Source organism: Oryctolagus cuniculus, chromosome 19, assembly GCF_051225735.1.
Source record: "Oryctolagus cuniculus isolate XC-2025 breed Fujian yellow rabbit chromosome 19, ASM5122573v1, whole genome shotgun sequence".
NCBI lineage: Eukaryota > Metazoa > Chordata > Mammalia > Lagomorpha > Leporidae > Oryctolagus > Oryctolagus cuniculus.
In genome coordinates this window covers 39,716,326-39,742,913 of record NC_142885.1, presented here as the reverse complement: position 1 = coordinate 39,742,913, position 26,588 = coordinate 39,716,326, and the positions used below count along the sequence as shown (strand labels likewise).

The 26,588-nt window shown below is 41.9% G+C and overlaps 1 pseudogene; it reads right to left on the bottom strand.

Annotated features, from left to right (window-relative positions):
• Window positions 1-6,420: 6,420 nt before the first annotated feature.
• On the bottom strand, window positions 6,421-26,267 carry LOC149120489 (MSL complex subunit 3-like; annotated as a pseudogene).
• Window positions 26,268-26,588: the final 321 nt, after the last annotated feature.

Here is a 26,588-nt window from a genome sequence, read left to right as displayed (position 1 = left end):
TAATTTCTTTATCCAGTCTACCGTTGATGGGCATTTAGGTTGGTTCCAGGTCTTAGCTATTGTGAATTGAGCTGCAATAAACATTAGGGTGCAGACCGCTTTTTTGTTTGCCAATTTAAATTCCTTTGGGTAAATTCCAAGGAGTGGGATGGCTGGGTCGAATGGTAGGGTTATCTTCAGGTTTCTGAGGAATCTCCAGACTGACTTCCATAGTGGCTTGACCAGTTTGCATTCCCACCAACAGTGGGTTAGTGTCCCTTTTTCCCCACATCCTCGCCAGCATCTGTTGTTGGTAGATTTCTGCATGTGAGCCATTCTAACCGGGGTGAGGTGAAACCTCATTGTGGTTTTGATTTGCATTTCCCTGATTGCTAGTGACCTTGAACATTTTTTCATGTGCCTGTTGGCCATTTGGATTTCCTCTTTTGAAAAATGTCTATTGAGGTCCTTGGCCCATCTCTTAAGTGGGTTGTTGGTTTTGTTTTTGTGGAGTTTCTTGATCTCTTTGTAGATTCTGGTTATTAACCCTTTATCTGTTGCATAGTTTGCAAATATTTTTTCCCATTCTGTCGGTTGTCTCTTCACTCTCCTGACTGTTTCTTTTGCAGTACAGAAACTTCTCAATTTGATGCAATCCCAATAGTTGATTTTGGCTTTGATGCCTGTGCCTCCCGGGTCTTTTCCAGAAATTCTTTGCCTGTGCCAATATCTTGAAGGGTTTCTCCAATGTTCTCTAGTAACTTGATGGTGTCAGGTCGTAGATTTAGGTCTTTAATCCATGTTGAGTGGATTTTTGTGTAAGGTGTAAGGTAGGGGTCTTGCTTCATGATTCTGCACATGGAAATCTAATTTTCCCAGCACCATTTATTGAATAGACTGTCCTTGCTCCTGGAGTTGGTTTTAGATCCTTGATCAAATATAAGTTGGCTGTAGATGTTTGGATTGATTTCTGGTGTTTCTATTCTGTTCCATTGGTTTATCTATCTGTTTCTGTACCAGTACCATGCTGTTTTGATTACAACTGCCCTGTACTATGTCCTGAAATCTGGTATTGTGATGCCTCCGGCTTTGTTTTTGTTGTACAAAATTGCTTTAGCTATTCGAGGTCTCTTGTGCCTCCATATAAATTTCAGCACCATTTTTTCCAGATCTGAGAAGAAGGTCTTCGGTATCTTGATTGGTATTGCATTGAATCTATAAATTGCTTTTGGGAGAATGGACATTTTGATGATACTGATTCTTCCAATCCATGAGCATGGAAGATTTTTCCATTTCTTGGTATCCTCTTCTATTTCTTTCTTTAAGGTTTTGTAATTTTCTTCTTAGGGCTGCTCCACTTTCAACCTGGCTCCCTGCTAACATGCTTGGGAAAGCAGCACAAGATGGCCCAAATTCTAGGGCCTCTGCGACCCACATGGGGATCAGGATGGAGTTCCAGGCTCCTAACTTCATCCTGGCCCAGTCTTGGCTACTGTGGGCATTTTGGGAGTGAACACACAGAAGATTTCTCTGCCTTTCAAATAAAAGAGAGAGAGAGAGAGAGAGAGAGAGAGAGAATTACTGCATCTTTGATATATCCCCAACAGCCATGATTTTGTCTGGCTCTACATTCTGTTGTTAGCATTGTGGCACATATGGATATACATAGTATATATATATATATATATATTTAAATTGCGCCAATAGGACAAAATAAAGAGACTTGTGCTTTCACAGACTCCCTAGGCAGCTACCTCTGAACATGCCACTCTCAGAGTGCAGTCCACTGTGGATTCCCGCCTTCCTGTTCTCCTAATGCTAACCTCCAATCATCATCCCAGGCATGTGGAGAGAGTACTTTGTAAGAACCAAGTATTTCAATTATTTGAAAGCCAGAGAGAGACACAAGAGATCTATCTGCTCCCAAATGCCTGCAACAGCTAAGGTTGAGTCAGGACAGAGCTGGGAGCTGGGAGCCCACTTGAGGTTGCCCACAGGGCTGGCAGGGACCCAAGTCCTTGAGCCATCACCTGATGCCTCCTGAGGTCTGCATTGGCAGGAAGCTGGAATCAGGAGCCAGCTGAATCCAGGCACTTGGATGTGGGATGCCCGCATCCACTATATAAAGCACAGATGCTTTCTTTTTAATTGTTGCATTGTATTCTCTCGTGGGAAGCTTTCAACATCTCCAGTACTTAATTCCTTTCTGATGGTCAATTAGGTACCTTCCAATCACTGGCTCCTGCACAAACTGCTAAGCAGCTTTGTTCTAACATGTTGTGCCCCGGGCAAAGCCAGACCCACTGGGTAACTTCCTAGAGGTGAAGTGGGAATGTGGCAGGAGTGCACCTTGTGAGCACGGCCTGCCCTGCCTAACACCACCTGCACCCACTCGGGCTGCCCCCAGCAAGGCTGGAGAGGGCTTCCTCGTATTTTCACCCATCACTGAGTGTCACCTAACAACCCGGCAGGTGGAAAGAATATTGTGGTTTTACTCTGCATTTCTGCCTTTAGAATGTATTCATTTATTTTGATTTAGAGGTGTGGGGGGAGGAGGCGGAGGAGAAAGAGAGATAATCTCCCATCCACTGGTCACTACTCCTGGTGCAGGCCAAAGCTGGGAGCCAGAAACTCAACCCAGCTCTTCCACCACATGGGTGCCAAGGACCCAAATATTTGAGGCATCACTTTTGCCTCCCATAATGTGTGTGAGCAGGAAGCTGGAATCCGGAGCAGAATGCAGACACTCCACAGGACCTGTACATGTCCCATGCAGCATCTTATCTGCTGGTCGGGCCCCTGCCCCTGAATTTCTTTCCTTCAGAGTGCAGGTGGGAATGTTTTCATTTGCTCAGCTGTTTGCATTTCTTTTCCTGTGAGGAGTCCGCTCACCTCCTTTGCTATTTTTTTTGTTCTCTGTCTCTCTTTTCCTGTCTTTGGGAGAGGTGGTATGTCTGATCTAGGAGATGTCTTTATGCATGAAATGAACTTGCTGTCCCAGCAAGCCTGGGCTTCCGGGGTGCCTGGCTCCTGTTGGGCCTGCAGTACACACTCCTCCTTCTGCAGCCACAGCTAGCAAGCAAGCAGGGCGGTTCTTCTGCACATCTCACCTTGCTGCCACCTCACTCAATGAGAGCGTCAATGTGGACTGTGCAGAGCCCTGGTGCTTGCCTGAAGGTCCTCTGTGGAATGTGACTGTTGCTGCTGGCTGCGACTTACTGCCTTGTCCCTTGACCAGGCTGCCTCTTGGTGCATCTCTTACAGAGTCATGGGAGCATCAGAACTTCCAGTTCTCCTGGGTTCCAGGCTGGCCACCGAGACCCTCAAGCACAGAGGGCTCTCTCTGAGGTGGTAGCCAGGTGGGGGGAGGGTCCATCTAGGCTGTTGCTCACTATGGAAGGGCTCCTGTCAAAATTCCTCAAGGCAGGCAAACTGGAAACTGTGAGACAAGGGAGGAGCAAGTCCTGGAGCTCCACTCTGCCCCTTAGAGGCTGCCCTACCTGCAAACTATGCTTCTTGCCAGGCACCAGGGCTGGTGGGACCCTGTGGTCTTTTCTCAGACCCAGCAGTGGGGAGGGATCCTCAGTTGAGGGTGCAGTTGTCACTGTCACCCCTCCTTCCAGGGTGAGAGAGAAACAAGGGCCCTCATCTGAAGCTGTGCTATGGGCCAGTGCTTCTCACACTGGAGCAGACATTGCAACCACCTGGAGGACCTGCTAGTGTGGCCTCACCAGCACATTTGTGAGGTGGGGGTGGGCCTGAGAACGTACATTTTAGTAAACTGCAGGTGCTGCTGGCAATACCCGCTGGCCTTGGTCATTTACAGCCAGGACAGCAGGGTGAACTCAGAGGGACACAGGTCTTGCTCTGGCCACAGTAACAGCAGCAATTGCTATATGGAGTGTGCTGGGCACCATGCTAAGGGTAATCTACAGTGCTGCCCATGTGACATATCTTTTATTTCAAAGGTGGGCTTCTCTGCTCAGTACCTTCCTGCATGTCCCCTCAAGCCCAGGCACACAGTAGCCCTTTGTAAGTGTCTAGGCTCCACTATGAGCTGTGGCTCTCAACATGTACACATGGGTGTGTGCATGTGGGTACAGATATGGGCATGTGTGTGTGCAATGGAAAAACAGGAATCTATGAACTGAGTTTAGGAAAAGAACATGAATTTAACTTAACCCAGGGAAGTCAGTTAATAGAAGAGGCTGAAATAAAAAACAATCTGGGGGCTGACACTGTGATATAGTGGGTGGTGCAGGTTCTAGTTCCAGTTGCTCCACTTTGGATCCAGCTCCCTGCTAATATGCCTGGGGAAGCAGCAGCAGATGGTCCAAGTCTTGGACTGCTGCACACACTTGGAGACCCAGAAGAAGATCCTGGCTCCTGGATATGGGTGGACCAGTCCACTCTGGCCTTTGTGGAATGAATTTGGGGAGTGAATCAGCAGATGGAAGATAGCTCCCCCCCCATTCTGCTTTTCAAATAAATCTTTTTTAAGAATCCAAAAATTGTTGAGGCCTAAATGTGCATCACTAAGCATTTTTATGGTAGAGAACCACACAGCATTAATTAGATAACAAGCCAGACAGATCTGCAATGGATAGCTGCAGATGGAGAGCCAAAGTGCAGGATGCAGGGTGAATTATGCATGTCTAGGACATATCTGCCTGCAACGATATTAAGGGAGGCAAAAGTTTGCTGCTGCCACGCAATGACTGCATATGGGGACTTCAAAAAGTTCCTGGAAAAGGGAATTTACAAGATATAAATTTGTTTTGGGGCAAACAAAAAAATTGAAATCCATGCATCTGCTGTAAGAATGTTTACTGCAACATTGCTGGTAGGAATTAGAAAGTCCTGATTGCATGTTAATAAAAAAAATGCTGAATTAAAAGTGACACAATATTTGTCAGGTATATTTGGAATAAATTAGATCAATATTTATTGACCTGGGGGCCGGCACCGTAGCACAGTAGATTAATCCTCTGCCTGTGGCACCGGCATCCCATATGGGCGCCAGTTCCAGTCCCAGCTGCTCCTCTTCCAACCCAGCTCTCTGCTTTGGCCCAGGAAAGCAGTACAGGATGGCCCAAATGCTTGGGCCCCTGCACTTGCATGGGAAACCAGGAGGAAGCACCTGGCTCCTAGCCTTGTGCAGCTCTGGCTGTTGCAGCCACTTGGGGAGTGAACCAGTGGAAGGAAGACCTTTGTCTCTGTCTCTCTCTCTCACTGTCTGTAACTGTACCTCTCAAATAACTAAATAAAATCTTAAAACAAAAATGATTTATTGACTTGGAGGTATAACAGATATAACCATGGTATATCATTAAATAAGGAGAATAAATAGCAGAGAACTACATGAAATGATCCATTTTCATCAAATAATAAGCAAAGATATGCATTTCAAAAAGATTATGGAAAAATAGAACTAAAAGATTAATTTGGTACAAATATTTTAAATTCATGCATGGTTTTTATAATATGCATTTTCTAGAAATGTTTTGAAGGTTCTATGAGGTGTGATGAAGCTTGTATGTGGTTTTATGAGAACTGAATGGAATTAGAATGTATTATGCTATTAGTATTTGTAGGTGGTTGGATGAAGTGCGTACAAGGAAAATTAAGAAAACAGTAACTAAAACAACATGGAAAAAGAGTCATGGCATAATCTAATGTAAACATGTCAAATATAAAATTCCATAGTATTACTGCAAATATGTAATAGTTTACGAAAAGGCTAAGTATTAAAACAAACATTAAATTGATTAAATAAAATTGTCAAAAAAAAAAAAAAGAAAAAAGAAAATTTGCATTTCCCAGCAGTTCCTGGAAGACCTGCACTATGGCTGCGGGAGTCAGTCCAGTGTGGGGAATTCCCACCTTCCCAAGGGGAGGGAGGATAAGGGACCCTCGGATCTCTGTGAAGTGTGCAGCTCCGGGGTCCCTGTTGGAAGCTGGGCCCACAGGGGCCTTCAGCCGGGTCCCCCAGTGGAGGGCCTGGAGGCCCAGAACGGCGCAGGCCTGCATCGTTCTGCCCCCACTCCATGGCGCAGTTGCTAGGAGAGCTGCGGTGTCTCTGCAGCCTTGAGTCCCATAGTCCACCTTGCTCAAGGCTGCATACCTCCTGCTCTCAGCCCCCTCCCTGACCAACACATCTAAATGACAGGACTTTCAGAGCCCTGAACCTAGTGCTGAGGGGCCTCTAGGCGGAGAAAGCCACGCCTCTCAAAGGCGGGCCGCGCTCCACTCCTCAGCCCTCAGTCTTCCCCACTGTAAAATGGGGATACTCGGAAAGCATACCCCTCTCAGCGCGCTGCGCGGGTGAAGTCCACTCCTTCAAGGAAGGCGCCCTGCTTGGGTGGCGCTCCCCAGGCCCCTGGCTGTCACCCCGCGGGAACAACTCACCCTGCACCCTTTGGCAGAAGCCCTTCCTGCGGTTCAGAGCACTAGGGGAACCTTGTCGCTGTCAGACCTCCGCACCCCGCGGGTCTCAAGTCCAGGTCCAGGCGCTGTGGACTGGCACTCAAGCACTCGCCCCCCACCGTGGGAAACAAAAGCCTGCAAGGCGGGGCGCGCGGGCTGTGGCGGGTTCGCGGGCGCAGGAGTCGCTGTCTTACCTGGTCGTGCTGCAGCGTTTCCCGGACGGCTCTGATGTGCTCTGAGGGCAGCGACAATGATGGTGGCCCATGCTTGAGAGGGTGGTGGCGGGGGCGTGGGCGGCGGCGGCGGCGTCAGCGGAGTGCAGGTGGCTCCTGGACACCGGGTGAAAGAGAGGAGTCCGTCAGAGAGAGCGGCTGAAGGGAGGAGCCATTTTGGTGCCACAGCCCAGGGCCATCTGCATTGTCCAGCTTTTTCCACCAGCTGCCTCCCTGCTGTGCAAACACCTGCAGTTCTGTGCACTCCGTGGTCCCCACACACTGCCTCAGCGGAGCTCGGCACTCCCACGCTCCCTTGCTCCCGGGTGTCAGGACACCTGCAGTACCCACACTCGCCCCACGAATGGTCGCAGGGACTGCCCCCGGGACACGCCGCGGGTCGCATGGACATCAGAGCACCCAGTGCCTCCTGCTGGAGTCCCTGTGTCGCTCGTCACCCTATGCATCACACACATGTACATAAGCATGCTCTCCCCATAGGCACTCAGGTTCCTCTGGGCAGGTTGGGGACAATCTGGAGGCCCGGTGAAGCTGATCTCTGGAGAACATCTCTGCTTCCTGCTCCTCAGCACAGAACTCCTCACCTCTGTTTTCCCAGGGACCTCCTTCCCCATGGTTTCAGCCTCCCAAGGTCAGGTCCAAGTCCAAATCTTCCCGTGGATCCTAACCTCTACATTAGCAGTGCAAAGGGTGCACCTGGGCGGGGCAGCTCCCTCCCCCTTGAGCCCTCTGCATCTTAGTCATGCCCTCTGGGCCCTGCTGGCTTCCCAGGCTATGGTTCCAATAGGGCTCATCCGCTCTGGCACTGGTGTTGAAAGTCAAGCCTTATTATAAGGCTAAGAGGTGGGACCAAGTGGGCCTTGGAGAAATGATTAGGGCTCTGCTCTCAAAAATGGCTAAAGTCACCCATGCAACTGATGGAGCATCTGGTTATTTTGGGAGAGGGTCTGCCAGGTGTCGCTCCCCCTCTTCGTGGAGGAATGACACAGGACCCTGCGCTGTTCTTTTGTCTGCTCGGCCCTTCCCGGGTTTGCTGCTGGTTCTTCCCGGGTTGGCTACCGACCCTTCCACCTCCGTGGAAGGGCGGTTCCCCCTAGCCACTTTCCCCACTTCCGCGGGGGAGTGGCACACCGCCGGCCGGCTCTCTCTCGGGGGCTGCACAGGTGTTCCTTCAGATAGATGTTACCCTTAGATGTTCCTGGTGCATGTTGTCTCTCTCCTCCTTTATAGTCCTCTTCCACCAATCCCAACTCTGCTACCCACATGCCGAGTACGCTGCTCTCCTCCAGTCAGGAGCAGGTCCTACAGTTTATTGGTTGAACTGGAGGCAGCTGTGTAGAAGCTGTTTCTCCCTTCTCAGCGCCATATTGTGGGAGAGCAGATGCATAGAATAAGTCTTAATTCCAGTAACTTAGTCTAGTCCCAGTTGCTCCCCACACCAGGGATGCCAAGGGCTAGGTCTTAGCACTCCCTGACTCACACCATGGGATGCTCTGCCGGCAAGGCCACTGGACCTGAACCCCAAGCCAAAATAAATGCTTTCCAACCTCCTCAGCCTGCGGTGCTGGGCTCTTCGCATCAGAAAACTGAACAAAGACTCTACTTCCTCCAGTCTGCAATTCTTCCCCTGCCCATCACTGTGCTAAGCACTGTCATTTCAATCACATTCTTGCAGGAAACCTTAAAGGGTGACATTCCATTTCTGGCACCTTTTTCCATAGATCACCCTGCTACAAGGAGTTCTCAAAGTTGTTGTCCCAGGAACATTTTGTACTTTTAAACATTATTAAAAGCAACAGGCATGTGGTGCAGTAGCTGGGATGCCTTTTGGTACACCCGCATCCCATATACAGGTCCCTGGGTTTGAGCCCTGGCTCTGGTTTCCCTTCCAGTTTACTGCTCATGCAAAACTTGAGAGGCAGCAGGTGATGGCTTGGGCATTTCTGCCTCCCACTTGAGAGACCTGAATTTAGTTCCAGGCTCCTGGCTTCTGCCTGGACCAGGCCTGGCTGTTGCAGGCATTTGGGGGAGTGAACCAGTGGACAGAAGATCTCTATTTGCCTGTCTGTGTTTCTCTGTGTCTTTCAAATAAACAAAAATAAATGATAAAAAATTATTAAAGGCTTCAGAGAAATTTTTTTCTTCTGCTTAAATGAGTTAGATATATCTATTGATACTTACATTAAGAGAAATTAAAACTGATACTTAAAAATGTGCATTGGGGACAGCGCTGTGGCGTAGCAAGTAAAGCCACCGCTTGCAGTACTGGCATCCCATATGGTGCAAGTTCTCCCATGAGGGTGCAGGGACCCACGTCCTTGAGCCATCACTGCTGTTTCACATGATGTGCTTTATGGGAAACTGGAATCAGAACTGGTACTCTTATATGGAACGTGGCATCCCAGTAGCATCTTAACTGCTCTGCCAAACACCTGTCCCTGCAAGCTATGCTGATCTCCATTCCATTCATAAGTGTTTGTTGCGCACCACTAACAATGTATACCAATCCATTTGTGTATGAAATTGACCAGGAAACTCTTCAATGAATCCTACCAAAAAGTTATTCATTCAATTATCTCTCCCAAAGAGGACATATCAGAGTTAATGCTCAGTACCTCAGAATGTGGTTTTATATGGAAATAGGGTCTTTCTAGATGCTACTTTGCTGTAATGAGGCCATTATTGTGGTCTCTGATCCCATATGACTATTGTACTTAAAAATAGCCTAGTGTGGAGGTGGGGCATGTTGTAGCCTAGTAGGTAAAGCTGCTGCTTGCAAGGCCAGCATCCCATATGGGAACCTCTCAGTGTCCTGACTGGTCCAGTTTCCATCCAGCTCCCTTCTGATGCCCTGGGAAAAGCCATGCAGAATGGCCTAGGTGCTACCAACCACATAGGAGACCTGGGAAACACCTGGCTCCTGGCTTCTGGTTTCTGCCTGGCCCTGCCCTGGCTATTGTAGCCATCTGGGTAGTGAACCAACATTGAAGGTTTCTCTCTGTCTCTCTATGTCTCTCACTGTATAACCCTGACTTTCAAAATAAATAAAAAATCTTTAAGACAGTGACGGGGAGGGGATTGAGATGCTGAGAGTTTATGCACAAGAGAGAAATTCATGTGAAGATGAAGACAGAGAGTAAATTGTAAGTGAACACACCCTGCTTAGTAACATGAAAGGCTATATTTAGAAATTTTAGAAGTAAAATCATAGGCAAAATTGTGGAGGAGGCCTAAGGATCTAGCTTAGGAAAAAGAATGTTAAATAATTCTTATTATCAGGAATTAGGAAATTTTGACTCTTTGCAGGCAGGTAAATACCAATAGGGAACTCTATGATGTTTGTATAGAGTGTCTTAAGCTTACAAACCTTCTACATTTCGCAATTAATGTCAAAAATATTTGGTAATCCCAGAACACTGATAAGATGAAAAATACAGTGAATCTCTGCTACCATGAAATGTTATGCTCATTGAATGTGTTTTTTTTTTCATTTTTTAAGATTTATTTTATTTATTTGAAAGACAGAGTTACAGAGAAAGGCAGAGAGAGAGAGGGAGGTCTTCTACCCACTGGTTCAGTCCCTAGATGGCTGCAACCGCCAGAGCTGTGCCGATCTGAAGCCAAGAGCCAGGAGCTTCCTCCAGGTCTCCCAAATGGGTACAGGGGCCCAAAAACTTAAGCCATCTTACTGCTTTCCCAGGCCATAGCAGAGAGCTGGATCAGAAGAGATACAGCTGGACTCGAACTGGCACCCATATGGGATGTTGGCACTTCAGGTCAGGGCTTTAACCCATTGTGCCAAAGCGTTGGACCCTCACCCATTGAATTTGAATGGAGGATATCATCTTGAATGTGAATATGAGGGGATTGTAGCTTAAATAAGTGACATAGATAGAGGATGGATAATTTAGCATCTATATTTGATGAAGAAATGGTGAGAGCTGTTGGTAGATTAAAGGCAAGAAGTAAATAAAATATGTAGTGATGTATCTGAAGACACCAAAAATAGAAGTATATATATTAATCACATAAGGAAGAAATATTTAATGAGAGGAAACTACCATAATTTGAATCTCATGATAAAGGATAATTTTCAAATCTCATATTTGAAGCCAATGAAATTCACATATCAATCTTATGGCAATAAATTTATCTTATTATTTTAAGAAAAACCATAAAGAATGAGTTGATTTGAATGCCTAACCACAAACATTTTTGAAAACTACCAAGGTGGTATGGTGAGCAAAAATAACTTTATTCTAAAGGTATGTGAACTTTGACCCAACTTATTCTAATTTGAGAATGGATTTTGTATTGTAGTTTGCAAAACCAGCAAGAATTTCTTGTTTCAAACTCTCCATTGTGGGTTCTTCTCCTGAAAGTCTGGCATTGACCATAAATTGGAAGAAAGGGCCAAATGTAACAGACATGACTTCTCATCTGTATCTGCTGTAAGTGACACACATGTATTTCTAGTAGGACAGAGATCAGATGTTACCATCCACCATGCAATAATAGAGGCTGTGACTTAAGACATGTAGAAAATGTATCGTTATTCTCCTAGTGCCATGAGCATAAAGACAGCCTACTCTTTTGGGGTGGTAAAGAAAAATTTCCAGCTTCCACATCCAGTTTCAAGGAGAAGCACAAAGAAGTTTAATATGGGAATTTATGTGAAGTTTAAAAATCAGTATCTTCTTTTAAAATTTGTATAAGTTGAAGAAAAAAGAAGCTAAAATTATTGTCCTTAAGAATTCTATTGATGGCCGGCGCTGCGGCTCACTTGGGTAAGTAATCCTCCGCCTGCAGTGCTGGAACCTTGGGTTCTACTCCTGGTTGGGGTGCCGGATTCTGTCCGGGTTGCCCCTCTTCCAGTTCAGCTCCCTGCTGTGGCCTGAGAAGGCAGTGGAGGATGGCCCAAGTCCTTGGGCCTTGCACCCTCATGGGAGATCAGGAGGAAGCACCTGGATCCTGGCTTCGGATTGGCACAATGCTGGCCATAGCAGCCATTTATGGAGTGAATCAATGGAAGGAAGACCTTTCTCTCTGTCTCTCTCTCTCACTGTCTAACTCTGCCTGTCCAAAAAAAAAAAAAAAAAGAATTCTACTGATGGGGCCAGTATTGCTGTGTTGCTGTAGTAGGTTAAGTCTTTGCCTTACGACACCAGTATCCCATATGGGCACCAGTTCAAAACCTGGTTGCAACACTTCCGATCTAGCTCTTTGCTAATGCACCTGGGAAAGCAGCAGAGAATAGCCCAAATCCTTGGGCCCCTGTACCCATGTGGGAGACCTGGAAGAAGCTCCTGTCTCCTGGCTTCAGATTGGCCCAGCTCTGGCCATTGCAACCATTTAGGGAGTGAACCAGCAAATGGAAGCGCGCTCGCTCGCTCGCTCTCTGTCTCTCTCTCTTTCCTCCTCTCTGTGTAACTCTGCCTTTCAAATACTAATAATAAAAACTTGTAAAAAAAGAATTCTAATTATTTATCTTTAGTTTAACTTTATCTTGGGATACATTTTTAATGATTTTTATTTATATATAAAGAATGGACTTCATAAGCTGTACTTTGGAAATCTATATTCATTAAATAAAAGTTAAAAAAAAGAATGGACTTCATGTATTTCATAGATAGAATTCTAAAATAACCATACTCCCTTCTTTTTTCTCTCAAACCTCTCTTCTTCCCTTTCTTTTCCTTTCCTTTTTTTCCTTTAATGTTTGCAATAATGTAATTTCAATGTACTTTGTAATCACAGGCTGCATGAATTACTAACCATAGCATTCAACAAGTAAAAAGCAGAAAGTCAGGGCCGGCACCATAGTTCACTTGGTTAATCCTCCACCTGCGGTGCTGGCATTCCATATGGGTGCCGGGTTCTAGTCCTGGTTGCTCCTCTTCCAGTCCAGCTCTCTGCAGTGGCCTGGGAGGGCAGTGGAGGATGGCCCAAGTGCTTGGGCCCTGCACCCGCATGGGAGACCAGGAAGAAGCATGTGGCTCCTGGCTTCAGATTGGCACAGAGCCGGCCGTAGCAGCCATTTTGGGAGTGAACCAACGGAAGGAAGACCTTTCTCTCTGTCTGTCTGTTTCTCTCTCTCTCTCTCTCTCTCTCTCTCACTATTTATAATTCTACCTGTCAAATTAAAAAACAAGCAGAAATTCCACAGTTCTAGAGTAGTATAGACAGGGCTAAAAACAATAAGTAGCAATGCTATTGGTAATCAAAATATTTATGCTTTTAAGTTAAGCACATTTATCTTCTCATGTTAGATAATCTCCTAACCTGGTGCAGTCTAAGAAAATATGCCTGTTAAAGGTGAGCCTGTGTTATGCTTCCAGTTCTTCTCTTCATCATCATTATTAAGTGACCTTTGTTGGCACTTCAGTTTTCAGAAAAATGGGAGTAAGTAAGGCAGCAGTTTGAAAACATGGTCTCTGTAATGCCTCTCCTTATTCATGGGACACTAAATTCCCCTGTGTGTTTATAAATTCAGTGTCACTCTGAATTTCATTAATTTGTTTTCTGATTATTTGTCCATGCATTGGTTCATGTTTTAGTCTATAGAGATCATAACAAATCTCTACTATTTGATGAGACATACTAGCAGACACACTATTTGGTAAGAAATTAATTTATGCTTTTGTATATGTTGTCTGAAAATTGAAAATCAAAATCTTATTTTTACTGTGTTAAATGATATTGCAAATTTTCTTTGGGGATTGTACAGTACACAAAGTCAATTTATTGTAAAATCTTGTGTTTATGCAGATACACATTCATACAGTTACAGTGCCCTGGTTAAAATCAGCATATAATAATTGCATCATGTCTTATAATTTGAAACCCTCCTGTAGATAATGATAAAATCAAAAGAGAAAAGAAATCATGGGGAAATCAATCATGCTTCATCCAAGGTGTTTTTATATCCTCCAGCTTGTGGTCTAATATAAAAAGTCTCACTAGCTTTGCCTTCCATTATTGTAATGCCAGTAATTCTAAACTATACAAATATGTATTATGTTGTAGTCGATCACAATTAATCATGCATAACCAACTTATTTAAATGTTATAGTGCATATCTGTTGTGTTATTATTTCAAAGTTTATGAGGAGATTTGAAGCACAAGGTAAAGAGTAATCCCTTCTATTCACTCTTTCGTCACTTTTTCACTCATGATCTCATTCCTTGTTGTGTGTGTGTGTGTTTAAGATTTATTTCTTTATTTGAAAGTCAGAGTTACAGAAAGGCAGAGGTAGAGACAGAGAGAGAGTTCTTCCATCCGCTGGATCACTCCCCAGATGGCCGCAATGGCTGAAGCTGGGCCGATCCCAAGGCTTAAGCCATCTTCTCCTGCTTTCCCAGGCCATAACAGAGAGTTGAATCAGAAGTGGAGCAGCTGGGTTTCAAACAGGTACCCATATGGGATGCCAGCACTGCAGGCAGTGGCCTTACCCACTACCCCACAGTGCCGGCCCCTCACTTCTTGTTCTTTAAACAAACAAAAAAAAGTTTTTTGAATGTTCACTATGTACCAACCATTATGCCAAGTTCAGGACGATTAAGACTGAATCATGCAGGTATTGTTCTTGAGGTGGAAAGGACAAATATGTGTTTGATATAGGGAAAGTGGGCCCTTGGTGTTATAGTTCATTAAGTAGTCTTCAAAAGTTTTCTAAGTAGAATTTTTTTAAATTCTCAGTTATTCACAAATATTTTGTTTTATTTTATTTTATTTATTTATTTATTTATTTTTTTTTTTTTTGACAGGCAGAGTGGACAGTGAGAGAGAGAGACAGAGAGAAAGGTCTTCCTTTGCCGTTGGTTCACCCTCCAATGGCTGCCGCGGCCGGCGCGCTGCAGCCGGCGCACCGCGCTGATCCGATGGCAGGAGCCAGGAGCCAGGTGCTTTTCCTGGTCTCCCATGGGGTGCAGGGCCCAAGCACCTGGGCCATCCTCCACTGCACTCCCTGGCCACAGCAGAGGGCTGGCCTGGAAGAGGGGCAACCGGGACAGAATCCGGCGCCCCGACCGGGACTAGAACCCGGTGTGCCGGCGCCGCTAGGCGGAGGATTAGCCTATTGAGCCGCGGCGCCGGCCCTCACAAATATTTTGAAAATACTATGTAGAAATGTGTAGACAGTAGTCTGGGTGTTCCTCTTCCAATCCAGCTCCCTGACCCAAGTTCTTGACTTGTGCCCCTGCAACCATATTGGAGACTCAGGTGGAGTCTCCTGGCTCCTGACTTTGGCCCAGCACACTCCTGCCATTGTGGCCATTTAGGGTGCAAACCAGTGAATGGAGGATCTCTCCTTCCTTCTGTAATTCTGCCTTTGAAATAAACAATTCTCGGGGCGCCGGATTCTGTCCCGGTTGCCCCTCTTCCAGGCCAGCTCTCTGCTGTAGCCCGGGAAGGCAGTGGAGGATGGCCCAAGTACTTGGGCCCTGCACCCCATGGGAGACCAGGAGAAGCACCTGGCTCCTGCCTTCCGATCAGCGGGGTGCGCCGGCCGCAGCGCGGCGGCCATTGGAGGGTGAACCAATGGCAAAAGGAAGACATTTCTCTCTGTCTCTCTCTCTCACTATCCACTCTGCCTGTCAAAAAAAAAAAAAAAAAAGAAATAAACAATTCTCAAAAAATGTGTAGACAAGATCATACACATAACTATTTTATATTTAATTTGTGTTTTATGAATGAAACATGTGTGGAGAAATGCAAAAGTTAAGAGCATTGTTGCTATAGTCAAACGGCTGGGTTTGCATTGAGACAGTGATACTAGATTTTGAGTTTCATTTTTGCCATGTTTAAAAGTGAAGAATAATAAGTTTATCATAAGCATATAAATTGCTCGATCTTGCTTGTCTTCTAAAATGCAATGAGAAAATCTGTATCTCCTCCCCAAGACAAGATATTCTGCATTTCCTATTTCTATTAAAGACAGCTCTTTGTATCCAGTTAGGAGATTCAGGTCTTTGGACTCTTTACTCCTTGTGCCCTGTGTGGCAGTCTCTGGGAAATCCTGTAGCCGCAGCGCCAGAGTGATGAACAGCCTTCAAAGCCAAGCCCAGGACTCTGGAGAAAAGAATGCAGGAGATGTCCTTCATCTTGAAATACTGCCAAGACCCAGCTCAGACCTGGCTATTCTATCTCCTGAGAACTTTCCTATCACTTTCTGAGCACTACTAGTCATTTGCTCTGATGGGCTACCATTACACTCTGGGATAGCCCTAGTTTTCAGTGTTTACCCTGTATGATAAGTAAGTGCTAATTTACCTAGCTTGTCAGTTGTACATAAGAAGTAGCATGCTTCTTTTGGTTTTCGTTCAATACCAGATAGTATGCATTAGTAATTATTCTGTAAGAGACTTCTGACTGCATAGCTTTACATTGCTCATCATTCAGTTTCCTATTTTGTCTAGACGACAATATAGTAAGAACAAGTCATTTTAAAAAAAATTGAGTTGATTTTTTGGGGACTGAATTGAATGAATGGGTTCAATTAGCTTGATATAGCTCTATTTTGAATAATAGCTGTACTAAGCTGGCTTCAACTGATAGCTGTTTTCCATGTCCTATAGGCATTTTGATTGATTTTTACAATTCATGGGTTCATGGGTTCTTTAAACTTCCTGAACACAATTCTTTCTTTACACACATCAAAGGACACACACTGCATTTCATTATCTCAATTAATCATTTTAACTTCTAACCTTCATGGGAGGGTTCAATCACTTTCCTGACTCCTAAAGTCTTTTATTTTTGTTAGTCCATATCCCTTGTTCATTTTATTTTCCAAACTAAATGAAACAAAATACTTCAAATGCTAAATTTAAAATTGGGGTAACTTACATATGTATTTTTTCTCCTTATATCTTGCCTTTAGGTTTTTCTGATGCTTCTGCTTGAATAAGGTCTTTGACAGTCTAAAAACTGTATACTCTGAATTCCTACAGGCACTTTCTGATAAACATAGCAAACATGCAATGTCCATAATATTTCTCAGACACTCACTGATCTAAGTGTTCATTTCTGGAAACTGTTTTCAAATGTCCCCATATCTCATATACATGACTAGACAGAGAAAGTGAAAATAATTGTTGCCTGAAAAGGAGAAAATATGGCATTGTGTGGAAAAGAATCATTTTAAAATTGCTGTGGAATTTCACTTACAGAAAAATTGAAAAAATAAGAAATATAATTCCTATAAATCTTTCATCTACATTACCTTAATTTAAACATTTTATGACGTGATATTTGATATGTCATTCTCTCATTTTCTATAAAATCTATACTTTATATTCTCAGAAAATGTTACTGAAATTATACTATGTATCCCAAAATAACTCACTGTGACTTTCTATTAATAACTTTAGTAAACCATGAAATCAGATATTAACATTTACATAATCCTACTATTAATTATCAACATCTTTCTCTTCTATAATATATAAACACATACTTATTTAACTACATATATGCATATATATTGTGTATATATATCTTCAGTATTTCAGTATCTTTAGCTTATAAGCGACTTTTTTCAACACAGCATTAATTTTGCATTTCTGATGTTTAATTTACACCTATAATTTTAGAACATGGATATTTCTAGATGTTATGGTAAGCACATTTTATCTATTGATGAATTAATAGTTACAAAAGTCTTCCTAGTTTCCAGTATTATTTCAGTTTCAATATCTTCTGTTTTGCTCAACAATGAACACGAGGTAAGAGGGCTTTGGTATCTTGCCCTATATGATACATTCTATAAGAATCCGAATCAGGAATTCAGACTCACATATACTGATGATAGATTTCAACCCATTAATACTCCTTCTGTTTTCTTCCTATATCCTTCTTCCTTTCAACTAGATTCAGTGGTTTTCAGGGATAGAATTTTGATCTGAAACTTCCTTGCTTTCTTCCAAAGTACATGTTTAAAATTATCTGAATAAGATGATTTTACTCTATTTCTTCTCAGATTTTAAGAAGCAGTCAGTGGCAGATTTTTATTTTTTTCTCTTTTATGCAAAAGTGCTATTATTATCACATCTCAGTACTACAAAATGAATAATTTGTTTGCTAATAATTCTATTTTCTACTTCTCTCACCTTACAAATGATCAAAAATTTATTTTGTCTTCCCTTTTCAAACAACAGCAATTGCCTCCTTTTCTGAATGGCTCTGACCACTACTTTTCACAAACACAAGACTGCCTTGTCCTTGCCCCTTTGGGGTTTCTTAAAATATCTCAAAAAGAGAAATCCGTGTTCATATTTTTCTCATGTGTTTTTGCCTTAAATACTTCCATAAGTAACACTACTTAGAAATAATTCAAGCAATATACTGAGTTCTTTACACAGCATTACACATTCGTCAGATGTGAGACTTACTTCTCAATGGTGACAAGTTACTAAAACTTCAGGGAGCTTGAGAAATCAAAGTCATGATTCAAAAAACCGGTAAATATAACCTAGTAAAATAAACAACTAAAAACAAAGTGATCCAGAATTTAAAAACACTTTCCCATAAACTCATTAATGTCTTCTTTCATTTGCTTAACCTTTCAATTTGGAGGAAAGTGCTTAAAAAATCAATACAATGTTTAATTTATTTTGTTGCCAAAATTTAAAAAATCTATACAGAGAAGGGTCTTCACAAAGCTCATGAGATATGTGTCTTTGAACCAAAAATATTATTTTTATTCCATTTCTCCATGAATATTTTGAAATACCCTCACACACACACATACCATATTTACTATATACTATGGCATATTTCAAGCACTTGGGAGCCATATGTATATTCACACAGCAAACATTTCTAGGGAGAAAAAGAAAACAAGCAAATAAATAAACTGGATATTCAGAAAGAATCATTGTTGGGAGAAATTTTGTTGGCATTTCTCCAGTATCTGCCCAGGTTGGGCCTTGCGAGCAAAATATATGTTCTGAATTGCAAGCGACATTAGAAGCTGGAGATAGCATTTCCTACAGAATAGATTTAGAGAAATATTTCCTCCTGGAAATGTCCATGGTAGTAAAGTTCTCCCTGTCTTTTTTCCAGAGACATTTGCTTATATTTCAGGATAATAAACCTAGACAAGTCTCTCATTCCCTTCAGGAGGAAACTTACTCAAGTTCCAAAGAAATGACTCATCCTTCTCTCAAGATTGAGATTGGGTAGTTTCACAGGCAGCCAGGTAAAATCTTAGGGTCTCCTACTTTCATACTTCTGCACACAACTCACTGCACATGCATGTAAATCTCCAGTCCTCATAAGTTTATTTCTCAGAACCAAGGTGTGAAGAATGAATATAGGAAACTGATTGAGCAACTCTTTTTGATACTGTGCCTCTGACCTACATTTTAAAACATTTTTTAAAGATTATTTCTCTCAAAGGCAAAGTTACAGACAGAAAGAGAACAGAGAGAAAGAGACAGACAGAGACAGAGAAGTCTTCCATTCAATAGTTCACTCCACAAATCTCTGCACAGCCTAGGGCTGAGCCAGGCCAAAACCAGGAGCCTGGAACTCCATCATGGCCTTTCAGGAGGGTGGCAGGGGAAAATTACTTGTGTCACTACTGATTTCCCAGGTGTATTAGCAGGAAGTTCCACTGAAAGTGGAGCAGCCAGGATTTGAACTGGTGTCCCTATGAGATGCTGGCACTACAGGTGATAACTTAACCCACTGCACCACAATGCTAGCCCCATGTGGCCTATTTTTGATTAAAGTATCTCAATCTGTTGTGCGTGTGTGTGTGTGTCTGTGTGTGTGGTGTGTGTGTAACACCCTAAAAGTCTATAGTCATCTTGTAAACAAGGTAAAAATCTCAGACACTTCTGACTTTCCATTTTAATAATCATATGTACTAGACAAAAATTTGATGAAGATAAATGGAAACTTATGGAGAGGTGATGGAAAAGACACGTTTAAAGAAAGCCTCTCTGCCACTTAAGTGGATACCTGGAGATGTGAAGGTGTCATTAATGGAAAGAAAATTTCCCCAAAAATGAGAAGCAAATGAAATATTCATGGAACAATTAGAAAAGCCTTGCATTGACTAAGGTTAAAGAGTTGTAGAGGGATACAGATGTGGAGGTGGGGAGCAGCCAGGTCAGGCAGGTATGGTCACTAATATATGGTTACACCAAAGAAATTAGTGGAGGCTTAAATTTGGGTTTTCATTAATAATTTGGTTCAAGATACAGTAATTTTGATATTTTACAAATGGAAAGCGTATATCAACATTGGTTTTATAAGGCTGTAGTTGAAAGAGGAATCTTGGTATTGAGAAAAATTAGCCTGCATAGAATGTGTAAAACCAAGGATAATATCTGTTTACCTAAGCAGTTAGGATGGACAGATAAATCTATTCAGAACAATTGAGGAATAGTGATAGGAATAAAAATAAAGTGTGTTATGGTGTACAACACAAGGTAGGTTGCCACATGCCTTTGTACTAATGGCTAGTGTTAACAGAAGGGTGCCTGCCATCAGGCAATGTGGAAGTCACAGGTGAAGTTCCTAAGAACCATTTCCTTGAGGTGATCAGGATAGTAGTTAATAGAAGCGGGAGGCAAGTGAGAACATATAGATGCTGAGTGTCTTCAGGTCCTTTGATTTTTTTCCCACATAAAGGTACAGAAAATAAAGTTGAGATATGCAGAGCTAAGTGAATTTCTACAGAACTGTTTTCTTCAAGTTGAGGTTATTAAAGAGTAAAAGGGACTATCATTGACATTTGATCCTTGACAATTGAAGTATCATTCCAGGAATGCTGATTCAGAAAAAAAAATAACCTTTTATCTATCTTTAATCCCTTTGTGAAATCAGAAAGTATTTTGTACTTCCAAGAGCTATGTAAAAATAAACTACGTTTAACTATGAGAATGCACATTCATATGATAGGAACTATATATAAAGATTCACTTCACCAATTTATACTAAAAAATAAAATAAAACCATTGGATAAATAAATAAATAAGCAGTACAATATGCCCACTTTAGTTTCAAAATATAGACTTTTTTAATTTTGACACAGAAAAACTTGTATGAGAATAAGTGGCAATGCTATCAGATCACAGTAGTCTATCAAAATAAACTTATTTTTGAACTCCAATTTCCACAAACATTTCAAATACACTCATACGCACACACATCAATTTTCTTCAATGAATTATTACTATTTTAAATTTTGCTGAAATATTTGTTCATGACCCTTTCATGTAATGATTCACCTACATAACATTGAGAGGTCTAGCTTGTGTTTCTATAAGTGCATGCATAATAGCTCACATCCATATCCACCTCATATATTTTCTCCAGCTGAAAAAATATGCACAACACAGATGGAAAAAACAAATATTTAAAAATTAAAGAAAAGTATGACTAGCCCCTTAAAGTCACATTAGAATATTAATTTTCCAAGCTTTAATGATACATGATTGACAAGTAAACATTGTATATATGTAAAATGTAGGATGTGATGATTTATGTATGCATAGCAAAATCATTACCAGAGTCAAAGTAATTAACATATTCATCACCTCACATAGTCACTCCTCTTTGTTTCTGTGATAATAGTTACAATCTCTCTTAACAAATTTCAAGTATAAACTATATTAATATTAACTATAGCTACCATGCTATGCATTAGATTTCCCAGGCTCATTGCTCTTTTTTTTTTTTTTTTTGACAGGCAGAGTGGACAGTGAGAAAGAGAGACAGAGAGAAAGGTCTTCATTTTCCATTGGTTCACCCCTCAATGGCCGCTGTGGCTGGTGCGCTGCGGCTGGTGCACCACGCTGATCCGAAGCCAGGAGCTAGGTGCTTCTCCTGGTCTCCCATGCAGGTGCAGGGCTCAAGGACTTGGGCTATCCTCCACTGCACTCCCGGGCCACAGCAGAGAGCTGAACTGGAAGAGGAGCAACTGGGGATAGAACCGGTGCCCCAACCGGGACTAAAACCCAGGGTGCCAGCACCACAGGCAGAGAATTAGCCTATTGAGCTGCGCCGCTGGCCTCTCATTGCTCTTATCACTGAAAGTTTGTGCCTTTTGATGGAAATCTCATTTTCCCCACTCTCCAATATTATTAACAATTTTTTTTCTGATTCTGTAAGCTCAAATTTTTTATATTCCATAAATATGTGATATCATGAAGTATTTCTATGCTTGGCTAACACTGCCTATTGTAATTTGTTTTGAGTCTATCCATATTGCTGCAAATAGCAGCATATTCTTCCTATTGAATGATGAATGATACTCCATTACACACACACATGTGTGTCTATCTCATCTTCTTTACCAACTCATCTATTGATGACCATTTAGATTGTTTACATATCTAAATTATTGTGAATAAAGCTGCTATGAAACATGAGAGTGTTGATATATATTTAAGGTACTGATATCATTTCTTTTGAATATGTGCCAGAAATGGAATTGTAGAGTCCTATGGCAGTTTTATTTTGGGAAATCTTATTATTTTTGATAATAATTATAGTAATTTATATTTCCATCAACTGTGTAATCCTATTTCTTTATGAAATGGTTTGCCCATCATGGTTATTTATATTTGTTTTTATTCTTACACAAATACACATTATGATTTTTTATTGTATAAAGTGGTCAGTGAAATGATCTTTTTTATGTTTCTCAAATAAATTATCTTTGCAAAATATCAATGAATATAATAAATATTTAAGCTTTATTACACAACCATATTTTGGCATTTTAATATTTTGAAATTATAAATATTAGAAATTTTTAAAATGTATTTATTTACCCAAAATGCAGAGTTACAGAGAGGTAGAGGCAGAGAGCAAGAGAGAGAGATTCTCCATCTACTGATTCACTCCCCAAATGGCAATAATGGTCAGAGCTGAATCAGCTCAAAGCCAGGAGCCAGGAGCCAGGAGCTTCTGAGTCTCCCACATGGATGCAGGGGCCCAAACACTTGGGCTATGTTCCACTGCTTTCCCAGGCACATTAGCAGGGAGCTAGGTCAGAAGTGGAACAGCTGGGACTCAACCCAGCTCCTTTATTTGATGTTGGTGTTGCAAGCTGTGGCTTTACTCACTATGCAACAGCACCGGCCCCAAATCAGGAATCTGATCTCTTGATGTTTCAGTATTCAAGATTATGGCACTCAACATTGTCTTTGGGCTCATACCATTTTGGGTACCCAGTAACAATTTATTGTTGCTAGGGTTATTTTTAACACTTTGGGCTTCTAACCTTTATACTAAGATTGATTTTACTTATATTTTCATATGCTTTCATGTTATTAGAATCCTTTCCTTTTTTGTCAAATAATGTAATGCTTTATTTAATTACCAAAAATAACATTTTATAGAAAAGGAACTATAATGCACAGCAAAGTATGGCTGTAAAACCTCAAACTAGATGGGAATGCTTAATTTAGGTCACCAAAAGTAATATCTCCCAGAGATGCAATCGAGACAAAGCAAAGGTATAACTGCACATTTGCCATCGATAGCAATTCCCTCTGAAATACTTTGAGATTACATTTTGGCCCCGGGTTCAAACTAATATTTGTTAGAATTATTCAGCATCATCACAAGAATGAAAATAGTTGTCAAAAATGTTTTTAATGCTAAAAAGTAACTAAAAAGTTGTTCTTTGCTAACAACTAATTGCAATGCCTACCAAAACAGCCTAATGCAAGTATACTTTCATGAACATTTTGCAGTTAACATGGCTGCTCATTTCTTGCCCTCACAGATGGTCTTTGCAGTGTCAGAGCACGTTCAGGCACACAAGAAGTAAATCTTAACAGAAATAACTAGAGTAACTCAAATAACAAGGCCTGCCTCTGCCAGAGCTCCCTGGGTCGTCATGGCATTTGTACGCTAAGCGAAGAAGCTTATTGTTACCAGCAACATAATAAATTGCCCTGGGGTTCTTCGTGCTGTAGTGTGCCTCACAGACAGCAATATAAGCTGACTCTGGGAAGAAGTCATCATGGTATTCTGCTAAAAATCTCAGAAAATCAAAGTGCTTCAGTAAAGCCTTCAGATTCTTATCAGAAAAGGATATCTTTCCAAGGATTTCTGGAAGTTTTGCAAACAAGAGCAGCAAATGTTGTGTCCATAAATGTAAGAGGGTGGAAGTGGCTTGTCACCTGGTGGGTAGTTGTCAGGAACAAGCTTCCAGGAAAGAGCCTCATTTATTTCATTAGTTCTTCACCCTTCAAAGCCAGCAAACACACCACTCCCTTCTTTGCTAGGAGTCTAGAAGAATAGGTGAGGGTGATCTGCCATGCACAGGTGTCTTCTTTTCCAGGTGCAGGAACAGCTTGGGCATGCTGGTGGACGTGTCCAGCTGTCGGCGCTTGGGTGAGGCACTGCTCTCAGACAACCTGTCACAGTAGGTGCTGTGACGCGTGGATAACCTGAGATTGTAAGACTTCCGGCTCGGCTTTGCACCTTTTGGGGTGGCCAGTTCACCCGCAACTGGCTCTCTGTGGACTGTGGTGTGGATGGATTCAACAGAGGTGGGGTAGGCGACAGCTCCTCCTGGCTCCTTTGTGGCATTTTCCTTCATTGGAAGAAAAAATTTAGATGAAGTCACCTTTTTATACTGAGCTTGTTCATATGGATAAAGCAAAACCAACGGGAGAATATAATCAAAGGTTATCCTTAAGCCATCCACCATCTCCTTACACAGGTCAACATTCTTTTCTGCTGGGATATAGTGCACATTCATGCTGGCGTGCACCATAGTGTGATGGTGACGAGGCTTCTCGTTGGCAGAAAAGGCTGCATTGATAGCAAAATGCTTCACATAGGATTCCAAAAGTTATGATGTTGGTCTGGCATGGAAGTTTCACCAACCCTTTCCTCCTCTTAATACAGTAAGTCATCCTCCAGCTGCTTCTTCAGAACTTCAGGGATTTCTAGAGTTATTGTTCTTTCTTCCATTTCTCTCTGTTTGCAGCTCCAGTTCTTCTTTCTCAGCCTTCTCTTCAATATCACTTTCTTCACTTATTTATTCATCCTCTCTTGCCCACTGTCACCAGAGGAACCACTTATTGAGTTTTCCTCAATTTCCTCTTTTTCTTAAACAGGGAGACTTTTTAAGACAGAGTCAGTACCAGGCAATCTGCAGCACTTCTTCTTTCTTCTTGAGCTTCTCAGGCGAGCTACAGCTTTTCTTACCAATTTCTGCTGTAATCTGTGATTTTCATCAGTATCATGAAGTGCATGATCTTCCACTGCCCATCTATCCCAGCTTCTATTCCAACCATTAAAATGGATCAGATATTCTGGGATCTTTCTGGCTTTTTCATCTTTTCCAACAATAACATCGACAATCTGGGTCTGATGGGCAGGGTGTCCCTCTGGAGCCCAGGAGATACTGGGCCGCCTGGGATAAACAGAGATTCAATATGAAAGCAAGGCTGTAGGTAGCAGGCCATCATCAAGGATGGCCTATGCCGCTGTCACCTACACAATCTGTCAACCGGGCTTGCGAATGCAACCGACACTCGGGGACTGAAGCGCTACGAGCATCCTTTCATTTTAGCTAAAATCACTCATTTTGTCTTTTCCTGTAAGGGAGATCTACTGGTGATGAACTCTCTCAGCTTTTGTTGAGCTAGGTAGTAGTTATCACTCCTTCATTTATGAAGAACAACATTGACTGGTATCAGATTATTTCTTTCAGCATTTTGGGAATATCATCCTACTCCTAGCCTGCAAGATTTCTCTTGAAAAATCCACCATTAATCTAACACAATTTACCTTGTGTGTGTGTGTGTGTGTGTTACATATATATATATATATATATATATATATATATATATTCTCATTGCTTTCACAATTCTCTTTGTCTTTCATTTTTGGGCATTTAACTATCATGTATTTGGTCAAGTTCTCTTTGGTTGAAATTCTTTGAGGACTTTTATATTTCACATCCCTGGGCAATCATAGCTATCCCAAGATTTGATATTTTTCAGCCATTATGTCTTTCATTAAACATTCACTTGTTTCTCATTCTCCTCCATCATAGAGTTGTTTTATATATAAAACAAGTGAATATATGGTTTTTTTCCTGGATAGTGTTTTGTAAATTCCGTAATCTTTCTTCATCCATTTTTCACTCATTTTTCTCCTTCAGAGGGATAAATTCAATGATGTGACTGTAGTTACAAATTCTTCTGCTCAATCAAGATTTCTTTGAACCTTTTTGCATAATTTTTCATTTCATTCATTACATTTTTAGTTCCAGAATTGCAGTTCAGGTCTATTTTGTGAATTGTAATTCTCATTCTGTTCATGCATTGTCTTCCTAACTTTGTTGCCTATGCTCTCATTTAGTTTTCTTAGGTTCTTTTAAGGTATTATTTTGAATTCTTAGTCAAACAATCTTCAAATTTCTCTTCTTTGACATGGACAATATATAAATTATTTTTTTAGTGGTGCCACATTTATTATTTTCTTCTTCTTTTTTATGTATATATTTGCTATATTTTCTTTTGAGGAAGTACTCATCACTTGTAGTTATGAACTTCCTGAGAAAAATGCTTTCACCATCCAGTCTTCTTAGGGATTTTTGGAGTTTTCCCTGACTTTTTGTAGGGATGTGCCAAATCTACCCTCATGTTTCCTCTTGTAGGGATACTCATAAGGTGTTTTGCCTTTCCCTGATCCAAATGAGCTGTGTGAGATGCTGAGACTACTATTAGTTTTCATTGACATGGTGCCCTGGTATGCAGAGTTAGGCTGCCTGTCTATGTAGGCTTGAGAGCCATAGGTGAAGACTTACATTTGCATTTCTGGGTGCAAGCATGCAGAGGGAACTGTGTAGGGAGAAAAATGAGGTGAACAAATCACTGGAGGAACCTCTGGGTCAGTTTGGGAGTTCATGGGTAAAGCATACAAACTATGGGCCTCCTGATGGGATATGTAAAGCCAAGAATTTT